The following is a 13,660-nucleotide window of genomic DNA, read 5'->3' on the forward strand; positions in this document are numbered from 1 at the left end:
GTACCTATCCAATAACCACTTGAAAGTTCCTAAAGTGTCTAACTCCATTATCACAGCAGGCAATGCATTCCACACCCCAACCACTCTCTGAGTAAAGAATCTACCTCAGGCATCCCTCCTATATCTCCCACCATGAACCTTATAGTTATAAGAACATAAGAAATAGGAGCAGGAGTAGGCCATCTAGCCCCCTAGTAACAGCTACATCCATTTGAAGAAATACTCTCTGAACGTTCACTCTATCTATTCCCCTCAGCACCTTATAAACTTCTATTAAATCACCTCTCATCCTCCACCGCTCTAAACAGAAAAGCCCCAGCTCCCTCAACCTTTCCTCGTAAGACCTACCCTCCAAATCAGGCAGCATCCTGGTAAATCTTTTCTACACTCTCTCCAATGCTTCCACATCCTTCTAGAGAAAAATGGAGATAAAACAGGCCGGAAAAGGAGCTCCAGTGTTTGGGTGAAGAGCAAATAATGATTAAATAGCTAAAGAAAGGCAAAAGAAAATAAAGACGTGGAAACGCAGTTGACCCGAACTCGCATGCAAGGATATGTTGGGAGTGTCACTGCGTCGTCATAGAATCATAGGGCTGAATTTTCCCATTCTTCCTGCCACAGGGATCGTTGAGTGGGACACAGACCAGGTAAAGATCCGTTGACCTTGGGTGGGATTTTCTGACTTTAGGGTGAGCCCGGCTGGAAAATCCCACCCATTGAATCCTTACAGTGCATAAGGAGACCATTCAGCCTATCGCGTCCACACCGACTCTCTGACAGAGCATCTGACCCAGGCCCTATCCCTGTAACCCCATATATTTAGCACACTAATCCCCCTAACCTGCACATCTTTGGACTGTGGGAAGAAACTGGAGCATCTGGAGAAAACCCATGCAGACATGAGGAGAACAGTCAACCAAGGCCAGAATTAAACCTGTTGCTCTGAGGCAGCAGAGCTAACCACTATGCTATCATGCCACCCATCATGAAAAGGTGGCTCATGACCCCATTTCAACACCCAAGGACAGAAGCAGAAGACAGATACAATAGAAGTCATGCATCTGCAAAGGGACTAATTGAGAGGAGTTTTGGGCTACTCAAGATTAAGTTTTGTTGCCTGAACTGCTCAGGGGAAGCACTGCAATATCCTGCAATATGCTCAGGGGAAGCACTGCACTGGGACAGGGGGAGAGGGGAGGAAGAGACAAGTAATGTCTTTATTGTCATTGTGTGCTGCTCACTGCACAAACTGGCTCTGTCAAGAGAGGATCCATTGGAGGAAGGAAGCTCCACAGGCTACAGAGGAAGACTCAAATGATGGGTCTGATGAGGAGGCCGAAGGTGATGATGTGGATGCAGAAGTGAGGAACCTTCTTGGAGGCAAAGAAACCAGAAAGGCCTTGATTCTCTATGTTTTTAGCTTGGCAACCAAGGCATAGCTTGGAAGTGAGGGCAAGCTGAGCATTCCTGAAGAGGCCACCCTGTCACCCTTATGTCAAGTAACAAACTCCAAAGTTTTTAGCTCTTCCCATATGTCACAAATCATTCCCATGCTTAGCACTTATGAAAAACATGAAGCACTTTCAGGCCACGACACCTAATGACGTTTTTGTACAATTTGAGCACATCAACTGTTATCAGCCTGTCTTCTGTCTTTATTAACACAATTTGAACATAGAACACATATCAACTGAAGTTATACCACATGACAACCCCTCTAGACTTAATTAGACATTAAGTCTAATGCCTTAAACTCCATATAATTAGACTAATGGTCTAATTAGTCTAATGCCTTAAACTCCATTTCTGAGTGCTGGGTGTGGGCCCATGAGCACCTGCTTCCCCCATTTGCTGGCAGCAATAGTGAAGGCAGCCTACTAACTGTGATGCCCTGTCAGCTCCGTTGACCTTGGCAGACATTCTCTGTCTGGTATGGCAAATGCAGGCACCACCTGGGAGGGAGTGTCCAGTGCTATGGCTGGATACTCCTCAGTACCCAGGACCTTGTCATATGCCCTGGGCACTGGCAGAGGGCACTGCAAGATGCAGTGTAGCTGCTGCCTTCATATGGAGTGCCCTGAGAGGAGGCCATAGCTGTGACACGAAGATTGTCTGTTAGTGTGAGGTTGATTTGAAACAATCTCGCTCACCATCAATGAACGGACACCCAGCGGGGAGGCTAAGTGCCTCTCACACAACCTACTGAGGTCACTGCTAGTATGCAGGCTTGCAGCTCCAAGCACAATCACAGAAGCCCTGATTCTGTTCCTGGAGCTTTCTCTCCATGACATTGTCCCTCTGTCAATGGAGAAGAGCGTGCACTAGGAATTCCAGGTCAATGCAGTGCTCAGGACTCCTCCAAGACAGAGACCATGGTACTCAGACTCCTAGGATCTCTGCCAGATCTTCACATGCATCCCACAGGACATCAGCATCTGTCATATAATGGATGAATCTAGGGGCTCATCATGTGCCTTGGACTCACTCCGACTGCCAAGTTCCCTTGGTACTCTCTGCCTCTGTCAGCTCTTCATATGAGTGTGATGTGTCTTTGCCATTGTACACTACCACATGAACCAACATGCTATTACCCACCAACATGCCTGCATTTGCACCGGTGCTTTGTGCAGGGAAAGGATGTGACAGAAGTACATTTGCCCACAGCTCCTCTTTGGGTGTCAAGGGGCAGTCCTCAGGATCTGAAAGACATCCATACAAAGTTCCACGCAAAGTTAGTAATCGCCCTTGCAGATTGCAGAAGATCATTGAACCTTTTATGGCACTGGATCCATGTGAGGCGTACAACATTGTGTCCAATCACTTGGACAGCCACCTCCATCCAGGCTTCTTTGTGTGGTGGGGTAGCCTCGTCTCACCATCACTGCCTCCACAAGAGTACACAGGCACTCATCAGAGAATTGAGGGGCAGAGTGCCAACTGGCATTGCTCTCCTTCCTGGCAATCCCAGCATGTGCTGCCAAATATTAGACTTTCTCCCGGACAACTCCATGAGGTTCCTCAGGAACTTCTGGCAGCTTCCAGGGAGCTGTGTGTGCAGTTTGTAACACCCCTCTCCCCTGCTGACAGTACGATGTCAATGTCCAGTTGCAGTTCACAATTTAATTGGCCAGCCAGCTTGAAATTGTCAGCTGTGGTCGTGGCCACAAGTGGATATTGCATCCACCTCCGGACTGGCCAATCATGCGTACAAAAGGAATGCAAAATTCAGGCCTTTCATTTATATAGCAACTTTTTCCAATTACACTAATTAGCACGTTCTTGGAACATTTTAGTATATTAAAGCTGCTATGTACACAAGCTGTTGTGTATAGAAAGGAATTTTATTTGAATTCACTGTCACTGTCCATTCCCAAAATTGGACTATGCACCATCTATGAACTGTAATGTAGCTTTTCCTGCTTATTACTCAAGTAAATGAGGCTCTGGCATCGGTCAGCCAACCCCTAACATGATGCCTGTTTCATGAAAAGTATCAGACACTACCATAAAATTCCTTTCTGTTCATTCTGTAGATTCACAGGCTCTATCAGTCCAGAATGCAAGCTAGAAACCAACAATTCACTTAACAAAGGCCTGGCAAATCAATAGTCAATGTATAATAGAATATATACAGAAACTTTTATTTATTTGTTAGTGTCACAAGTAGGCTTACATTAACACTGCAATGAGGTTACTGTGAAAATTCCCTTACTCACCACACTCTGGTGCTTGTTTGGGTACACTGAGAGAGAATTTAGCATGGCCAATGCACCTAACCAGCATGTCTTTCACACTCTGGGAGGAAACCGGAGCACCCAGAAAAAGCCTATGCAGACACGGGGAGAATGTGCAGACTCCGCACAGTGACCCAAATCGGGAATCGAATCTGGGTTCCTGCTGCTGTGAGGCAGCAGTGCTAACCATTGTGCCACTGTGCCACTCACAGTACAATTTTGCCAATGATATATTAAAACAAGAAAGATATTTATCTCCAGGTTATCTACAAACCTCCAATTATTAATTTCATACATGAAAGTATCCTGTATGGAATCAGTAATTTAGGTACCTCTGCTAGCTTCAGACTGATTGATGATCATTATCCTACATAAAGTGATACTCTAGACTTCTAGCCACAGAGCTGTCAATCAAAGACTACAGTCAATCATTGATCCAGCTGCTGTTCTTGTATCGCAGACTCAGCTATCAATTAAAACCAGAACTTCAAGCTTGCTTGTTTCTCTGCTCTGATGCAACAGATCCGTCTCAGGAAGCTCAATGATAATAGTTGATGTATTTGCTGAACCAAAATGTATATTTCCACTGCTAGCAGAAACTACTGTATGTACTGTCACTAGCGATACCAAAATTACGGCTGCAAAATCAGGCGGTTTCTCAGCTGCAAGAGGTGATACACTGTTCACTAGCGGCAGGATTTTCTGGTTAGGGTTAGGGTTAGCCTCCCCACGCAATAGCGAAACGAGCAGCGGGGTCGCACTCCCAATACGACCAAAGAACATAAGAACATAAGAAATAGGAGCAGGAGTAGGCCATCTAGCCCTTCGAGCCTGCCCAGCCATTCAATAAGATCATGGCTGATCTGTCGTGGCTCAGTTCCACATTCCCGCCCTCTCCCCATAACCCTTAATCCCCTCTTTTATCAAAAACCCATCAACCCGCGTCTTAAAAATATTTAGCGAGGTAGCCTCCACCACTTCAACGGGCAGAGAATTCCAGAGATTCACCCCCCTTTGAGTCAAGAAGTTCCTCCTCAACTCCGTTCTAAACCGCTCCCCCCTTTATCTTGAGGCTGTGCCCCCTAGTCCTACTGTCCTTTCTGAGCGGGAAGAGTCTCTCCACCTCTATCCTATCCATCCCATTCATCATCTTATATGTCTCAATGAGATCTCCCCTCATTCTTCTAAACTCTAACGAGTACAAGCCTAGTTTATTCAGCCTCTCCTCATCGCTCAACCCCCTCAACTCTGGCATCAGCCTAGTAAACCTCCTCTGCACTCCCTCCAAGGCCAAAATATCCTTGCGTAAGTACGGCGCCCAAAACTGCACACTGTACTCCAGCTGCGGCCTCACCAATGCCCTATACAGCCGCAGCAAGACCTCCCTACTTTTATATTCAATCCCCCTCGCTATGAAGGCCAGCATCCCATTCGCCTTCCTGACCACCTGCTGCACCTGCAAGCTGGGTTTTTGCGACTCATGCACAAGGACCCCAAGGTCCCTCTGCACCGTCGCCTGCTGCAGTTTTTCGCCACGTAAGTAATAATCCTTCCTACCATTATTCCTACCAAAGTGGACCACCTCACACTTGCCAACATTAAATTCCATTTGCCAGTTCCTGGCCCATTCGCCCCGCCTATCTAGATCCTTCTGCAGACTCTCCACACCCTCCGCACAATTTGCCGTTCCACCAATCTTGGTGTCATCAGCAAATTTTGACACCATACACTCGGTTCCCTCCTCCAGATCATCTATATAAATGGTAAATAGCTGAGACCCCAGCACCGACCCCTGGGGCACTCCACTAGTCACCAACTGCCAATCCGAATAGCACCCATTGACCCCCACTCTCTGCCTCCTATTTGACAACCAATCCTCTATCCACGCTAACACCCTACCCCCAACTCCATGTCCCCTGACCTTCTGCAATAACCTCTTGTGAGGTACCTTGTCAAACGCCTTCTGAAAATCAAGAAAGACCACATCCACCGGCTCTCCTCTATCCACCGCCCTAGACACATCCTCATAGAACTCCAGTAAATTTGTCAGACACGACTTCCCCTTAACGAAACCGTGCTGCGTCTGCTCTATCAAGCAATTCCCCTCAAGATGCCTCGCTATTTCCTCCTTGATGACGGATTCTAACATTTTACCTACAACAGACGTTAAACTAACCGGCCTATAATTCCCTGCCTTTTGCCTGGCACCCTTCTTAATCAACGGCGTAACATTAGCCATTTTCCAATCTTCCGGCACTTCCCTGGAATCCAGCGACGTCTGGAAAATAACCACCAAGGCATCCACTATCACCTCCGCCATTTCTTTCAGAACCCTCGGCTGCATTCCATCCGGTCCTGGCACTAGCAAAGAATCTGCCACTAGCAAACAGCTGGAGAATTCCGGCCTAAATCAACAAATGATCACAGTCAAAGTTGCTTAATTTTGGTCATAACAAAACTCAGACATTCTCCAATTATAATACACTAATCAGATTTACAATTCTTTCAGGTTTAAAGTTTGCTGACAACACCACCGTAGTGGTCAGATCTCAAACAATGACAAGACAGAGTACAGGAATGAGAGACAGAATCTCGTGAACTGGTGCAGCAACAATAATCTCTCCCTCAATGTCAACAAAATGTAGGGGATAGTCATCAACTTCAGGAAGCTTAAAGGAGAACATGCCCCTGTCTACATCAATGCGGACGAAGCAGAAAGTGTCGAGAGTTTCAAGTTTTTAAGTGTCCAGACCACCAACAACCTGTCTGGTCCCCCCATGCCAACACTATAGTTAAGAAAGTCCACTAATGCCTCTACATTCTCAGAAGACTAAGGAAATTTGGCATGTCAGCTACGACTCTCACCAACTTTTCAGTTGCATTATAGAAAGCATTCTTTCTGGTTGTATCACAGCTTGGTTTGGCTCCTGCTCTGCCCAAGACAAGAAACTAGTAAAGGTCGTGAATGTAGCTCAATCCATTACGCAAACCAGCCTCCCATCCATTGACTCTGTCTACACTTCCCGATGCCTCAGCAAAGCAGCCAACATAATTAAGGACCCTATGCACCCCAGACATTCTCTCTTCCACCTCTTCTTTTGGAAAAAAGATACAAAAGTTGATACATGCCAACCAACTCAAGAACAGCTTCTTCCCTGCTGCTGTCAGACTTTTGAATGGACTTACCTTGCACTAAGTTGATCTTTCTCTGCACTCTAGCTGTGACTGTAACACTACATTCTGCACTCTCTTGTTCCTTCTATATGAACGGTATGTTTTGTCTGTTTAGCGCGCAAGAAACATTTCACTCTATGTTAATACATGTGACAACAATAAATCAAATCAAATCAAATTCTTCAGTTACATCTACACACTAAGCAGAGTTACCATTTTCCAATTATACCATTCTATCTCTTCATGAAATGTCTTCAATTATAAACAAGGCTAGCAGCAGATCGCAGAAGTCAATAAGCTGAGATTTGTCAATTCTTTTCCCTCTAGAGAATCTTAACTTGGCAATTTGGATCAAATAGAGACAGCTTACTCTTAAAGAAATGTGTTTTCCTTGAAATAAATACCATCAGAAAGAAAACACTTCAGTTAACGGATTGTCACCACTCTTTGAGAGTGTATGAGCAGGTTACTTTGTAGAACAGCTGTATAGAAAAATCCTTTTGAAGTTGTTTTCCTGGCTCTAACAGTGAGTTTACCAAATTTGACGACTGATTGTTTCAAGCCACAAACATATTTTCAAAAGATTGCCAAATTATTTTATAAATATTGTATTTAATTTCTATCATGTGGCAAAAATGGTGGTCTGATCACTTCAGTTTTGTGAGCATCAAATCCTATCATATAGCACTGATCTACAAGTGTCTCATAAGAACATAAGAACATAAGAAATAGGAGCAGGAGTAGGCCATCTGGCCCTTCGAGCCTGCCCCGCCATTCAATAAGATCATGGCTGATCTGTCGTGGCTCAGTTCCACTTTCCCGCCCTCTCCCCATAACCCTTAATGCCCTCTCTTATCAAAAACCCATCAACCCGCTTCTTAAAAATATTTAGCGAGGCAGCCTCCACCACTTCAACGGGCAGAGAATTCCAGAGATTCACCACCCTTTGAGTGAAGAAGTTCCTCCTCAACTCCGTTCTAAACCGCCCCCCCTTTATCTTGAGGCTGTGCCCCCTAGTCCTACTGTCTTTTTTGAGCGGGAAGAGTCTCTCCACCTCTATCCTATCCATCCCATTCATCATCTTATACGTCTCAATGAGATCTCCCCTCATTCTTCTAAACTCTAACGAGTACAAGCCTAGTTTATTCAGCCTCTCCTCATAGCTCAACCCCCTCAACTCTGGCATCAGCCTAGTAAACCTCCTCTGCACTCCCTCCAAGGCCAAAATATCCTTGCGCAGGTGCGGCGTCCAAAACTGCACACAATACTCCAGCTGCGGCCTCACCAATGCCCTATACAGCTGCAGCAAGACCTCCCTACTTTTATATTCAATCCCCCTCGCTATGAAGGCCAGCATCCCATTCGCCTTCCTGACCACCTGCTGCACCTCCATCCATCTTCATTTAACCCTATCAGTGTAACCTTCTATTCATTTCTCCCCCATGTATTTATCTCAGTTCTACTAAATTATATCTGTGCTGCTCATCTCAACTGATTTGGAAGTTCTGCATTCTAACCACACTGTGTAAAAATATTTCTCCTAAATTTCCAATTGGATCCATTAGTCACTATAATCATACTTACGGCCTCCAATTTTGGTTTAAATGTCTTCTCTACAATTTATCCTGACAGACACTTTCCTAATCTTAAAGATTTCCATCATGTCACTCAGCTTTCTCTTTTTGTAATGCATCAGGCATTGCAAGTGTATGGAACAAACAAGAGGGATCAGTTTCCTGCTTGTGATTTTTCATCTGGTCATGTGTATGTAAAATACATTACTCCACTGTAACTCTTGGCCACGTTAGACAAAATCTTAAGGGGTCTAAAGTTGCCTGTTGGATTAAATTTCAGGAGCATTCACCAAGGTTCCACTGATTTTTATAGTCCGATTGGCAATAAACAGAATGTTGATCAATGAATACAGTTTGACTTTAAAACAATTATATGTCATCAAAGTCTGTACCACGCTGTCAATATTCTGGACACATTCCAACAGCTTTCTAGAGGCTCTGAACAGAGCCAGAGTATACTACTGCACCAGATTGTACTGCACAGCATGAGGCAGTGGAAACCTCCTGTTTGCTAGATTTGATAGCTCAAAGAAGCTTATTAATAATCATTATAAACAATACTTGGTTATAAACCGATACCACTACTGAATTATAAACTAGATAAATGAACTCAGAACTTACGCCTATTTGATCCTATCTACCTTTTGACCTGCTACAGCCTAGGAAAGGATATATATAATTGCCATAAAGGGAGTGCAGCCAGGGTTCACCAGCCTGATTCCTGGGATGGCAGGGTTGTCATATGAGGAGAGATTGAGTCAACTGGGGCTGCATTCACTGGAATTTAGGAGAATGAGAATGGATATAATTGAAACATACAAAATTCTAACAGGGTCAGGCAATCTAGACGCAGAGATGTTGTTTCTAAATGTAAAAGGTCATCAGTATGCTATTACAGGGCCTTGTATAAAGTTTTGATACAGCTGTCTGAAATAATGAATGTTGCAATTGGTGATGTGAAAAACATTTGTCTCCCCTTTAACTGAAAGGTAACCTTACAGGTTCAGCAACATGCTTGTTGAATACTTCACCACATGATATCTCCCTTCTTTTCCTGGAGTGGGATTAGTCTTATTGCCTCCTGTTGAGAGTTTCAGGTGTAACCTTCAACCATCTGTCTACTCACTGGAAAGCTGCTGAGTGTACCAGGGATGTTTCCCACCCCCTTTGCTACTTCCTTACCGTGGAGGTGGCACGGTAGCACAGTTGTTAGCACTGCTGCTTCACAGCTCCAGGGTCCTGGGTTCGATTCCCGGCTTGAGTCACTGTCTGTGTGGAGTTTGCACGTTCTCCTTGTGTCTGCATGGGTTCCCTCCCGGTGCTCCGGTTTCCTCCCACAGTCCAAAGATGTGCGGATTAGGTTGATTAGCCATGCTAAGAAATTGCCCCTTAGTGTTCTGGGATGCGTAGGTTAGAGGGAGTAGTGGGTATAATATGTAGGGATAAGGGGGTAGGGCCTGGGTACGATTGTGTTCGGTGCAGACTCGATGGGTCAAAGGGCCTCTTTCTGCACTGTAGGGTTCTATGGTCTATGATCTATGGGGCAGCATGGTGGCACAATGGCACACTGCTGCCTCACAATACCAGGGGCTCAGTTCAATTCCAGCCTCGGGTGACTGTCTGTGCAGAGTCTACACATTCTCCCGTATCTGCGTGGGTTTCCTCCGGGTGCTCTGGTTTCCTCCCGCAGTCCGAAAGATGTGCGGGGTAGGTTGACTGGCCGTGCTAAATTGCCCTTTAGTATCAGGAGATCAGCAGGGTAAATATGTGGGGTTACGTGGATAGGGTCTGGATGGGATTGATGTAGGTGCAGACTTGATCAACAGAATGGCCTCCTATGCTTATGAATCTACCCCTGCTTCAACTCATCAGCTGCTGTAATCCTAAGGCATGCCTTTGTTATCTTTAGACTTGACTATTCCAACACGTTCCTGGCCGACCATACATTAAATCCTCCATAAACCTTTGCTGTCTGTGACCTAACTCAAATCTAATCCCATTCATCTCTCACTACTGTACTTTCTTACCTAAAATAGCTTCCAGTTTAACAATGCCTAGATTTTAAAATTGTCATTCTTGTTCTCAGCTCTTTCTATGGCCTCACGCTTGCCTGTTTCTATAATTTACTTCACTCCTCAATGCTCCCTCTAATATTCCTTCACCGTGTGCCCATTTATTGCAATGCATAGTCCATTTAAAATTTAAAGTCCATCTTAAAGTGAACACAGCTTGCGCGTGGCCTGTTTCTCCGCTGTGTAGTACAATCCCAGTTGCTGCATAGTTGTGCAGTCACTCAGCCTAGAGGAAACATGCCTACTGCAAGATGTTGGCAGTTCTACTAACTTTTAGAACTTGTAATATCTATGGATTTTAATCTGTAACCACATTTTAAATTAAATGCTTCGGTTTGAATTTCTGCTCCTTGGAATATTTTGCAGGAGACAAGTTGCCTGAAGAAAAACAAAATTGTTTTATTGTTTTGTGACTAAGTTCCTCCAAGCCTAGAGCTGAAACAGCTTTACGTCTTAATAACTCGCAATACAATTTGGTGTTTTTGAAAGCCAGTTTGAAGGAATAGCTAAAAGTAGTCTGAAGTGAAGATGACACAAAGTTTAAACAAACCACACATTGCTTTAAATGATCTGTACCATATGTTGCGAGATTGGGTAGAGTAATTGTAGATTGGGAGGTAGGCAGCTAGAATTTTTTGTTTATAAAATTGTAAAATGCTGGGGTGGGAGGGAAAGCGTTGTGTGGTCCCGTTAAAAGGTAGTCTTTTTCTGTGCTTAGGGATTTAAAAATACAAGTGCACAGAGAGCCCAAACTGAAACATTAGTATTGAAAGGTCAAGCAGCAGTTTTACCAAGACAACAGGCTTTTGATTTTAGTCAATCAATGTGAAACAGGCACTTAGATACCAAAAACCTATTATTTTTAAATCTGATGTTTTGACAACCTACAGCCAATCCAATTGTGGGAAATATTGATATGACATCATGGGTATAAAAGAAGGGGACAGAGGGCCAAAGAGAGGAGAGCAACTGCCACAGCTTACAGTTCTCAGCTCTCAACTCTCGAGATAGAGAGAATCGCTGGCTCTCATTGCTGTGGGCAGCATGATAGCACAGTGGTTGGCACTGCTGCCTTACAGCACCTGTGACCCGCGCTCAATTCCAGCCTTGGGTCACTGTGTGGAGTTTGCACATTCTCCCCGCATCTATGTGGGTTTCCTCCGGGTGCTCTGGTTTCCTCCCACAGTCCAAATATGTATGGGTTAGGTTGATTGGCTATGCTAAATTGATTCAAGTGTCAGGAAGATTAGCAGGGTAAATTTGTGGGGTTAAGGGAATAGGGCCTGGGTGGGATTGTGGTCGGTGAAGACTCGATGGGCTGAATGGCCTCCTTCTGCACTGTAGGGGTTTTATGATTCTTCATCTATGTCATAGAGAAAGCACCATTTGGATAGCAAAGGTACCAAAGAGGAAAGAAGTTGCAGACAGGAGAATCAAGAGAGAAAACCCAGAATATTTCAGAAGACACAAAACCTGGTTGTAATTTAGAAAGTGACTAAATTATATTTTGTTAATGAGTGGGAATTGTATTTAATGGAACAGCATACCATTCAAATCTTCTTTTATTCGGGAATAGTTAATAGTTAGAAGGGATTTGTTCAGTTTGTTAATAGTTTAGTTAATTTGCTCACTGTTAGTTATATAAATAAATTGTTGAGAGAGAGTAGCAGGAATTTATTTTGTATTTAACCACTAGAAGTTGCTGAAGAACAGGTCACACCATTTCATACATACTTTTTACAGATTATAGGGTGAGATACTCCTCTTTGGGTGTTTCAGTGTTAGTTCTCAGAGGGGGCATCAACTTCCACCTTATCAGAGGAAAACCTTTATTTACTGATATTTGTAGATTTACGTTAAAATATGTTGACAAAAGAATGTGACTTTATTGATGGCTTCTCTGTATGTGGAAGAAGTGTGCATTTGTGTGTAATGTAAACTCTGAGGAAAAGGGATGAACACTTGTCTTTAGTCTGCATGGAGCTAGTTACATGGTGGGCTGACATGATGATTTCCATTCTATAGCCAACAGAAGAGGTGAATCTCCCAAAACATTTTTTGGAACATCTCCCAAAAATGAAGGCAGAATGAGGGATGAAGAGATAAAAGTTGGGGAATCAGTGTCTTTGTTGGCAAACTGATGCCATGGCTTCTGGAGTATGACTATTCTGGACACGATTCAACATCACCACAAAGACAAAGGAAAGACATTGGCTGTGCTGGCAACACCAAGAGTTCCTAGGATCTTGAAAGATTTGAAACCTCTGATAAAGGGTCATCTGGACTTGAAATGTCAGCTCTTTACTTCCCTTACAGACATACATTGGATCTTCCAGCATTTTCTCTTTTGGTTTCAGATTCCAGCATCTGCAGTAATTTGCTTTTATCCAGCGAGAAATCTCTGTGTTGTCTTCACTGCTTCTTGTTAAGTATACGTGAATCTTTTCTTAATAAATTCTACTTGATTCATAAACATTAGTTAATTTCTACCTTGTAGGTCAAGCACAACTGAGACCCTCGTGTTAGAAATTAAAAATCCAGAGCTTCGAGGGTTTTTTTTAAATTAAAAGGATTGTATATCTTAAAACCTTAAATCTTACACTACAACCCTCTGAGAGCTCTGCACTTCTTCTCTAATTTTAATTAGCCTGTCACTAATGATCTTGCCTTCAGTCTTCAGTGTTCCAGGCTCCACGCCCCAAACCTCTCCAATTCATATTAACTTGATTGTTCTCTATATCCTAACTATGATTGTAACACTACATTCTGCACCAACTCCCTTCCTTTTCCCCATGTACTCTGTGAACAGTATGCTTTCTCTGCATAGCATGCAACAAACAATACTTTTCATTGTATCCCAATACATATGGCAATAATAAATCAAATCAAATCAACTCACTTTCCACACTTAACCTACCTTTAGACCAAGCATTTGGTTATCTGACCTAATATTCTCTTATGTGTCTGGGTGTCAGATTTTGCTCAACAGTTTTCCTGTGAAGTGCCTTGGAACTTTGTAGATGTTTCGGGGACACTGTCTAAATCCAAGTTACTATTGTTTTGCACGCTAGCACATTGTGATTGGGCCAAATGGCCTAATTCTGCT

This window comes from Carcharhinus amblyrhynchos, chromosome 7, assembly GCF_965287045.1.
Source record: "Carcharhinus amblyrhynchos chromosome 7, sCarAmb.v2.hapA, whole genome shotgun sequence".
Taxonomy (NCBI): Eukaryota; Metazoa; Chordata; class Chondrichthyes; order Carcharhiniformes; family Carcharhinidae; genus Carcharhinus; species Carcharhinus amblyrhynchos.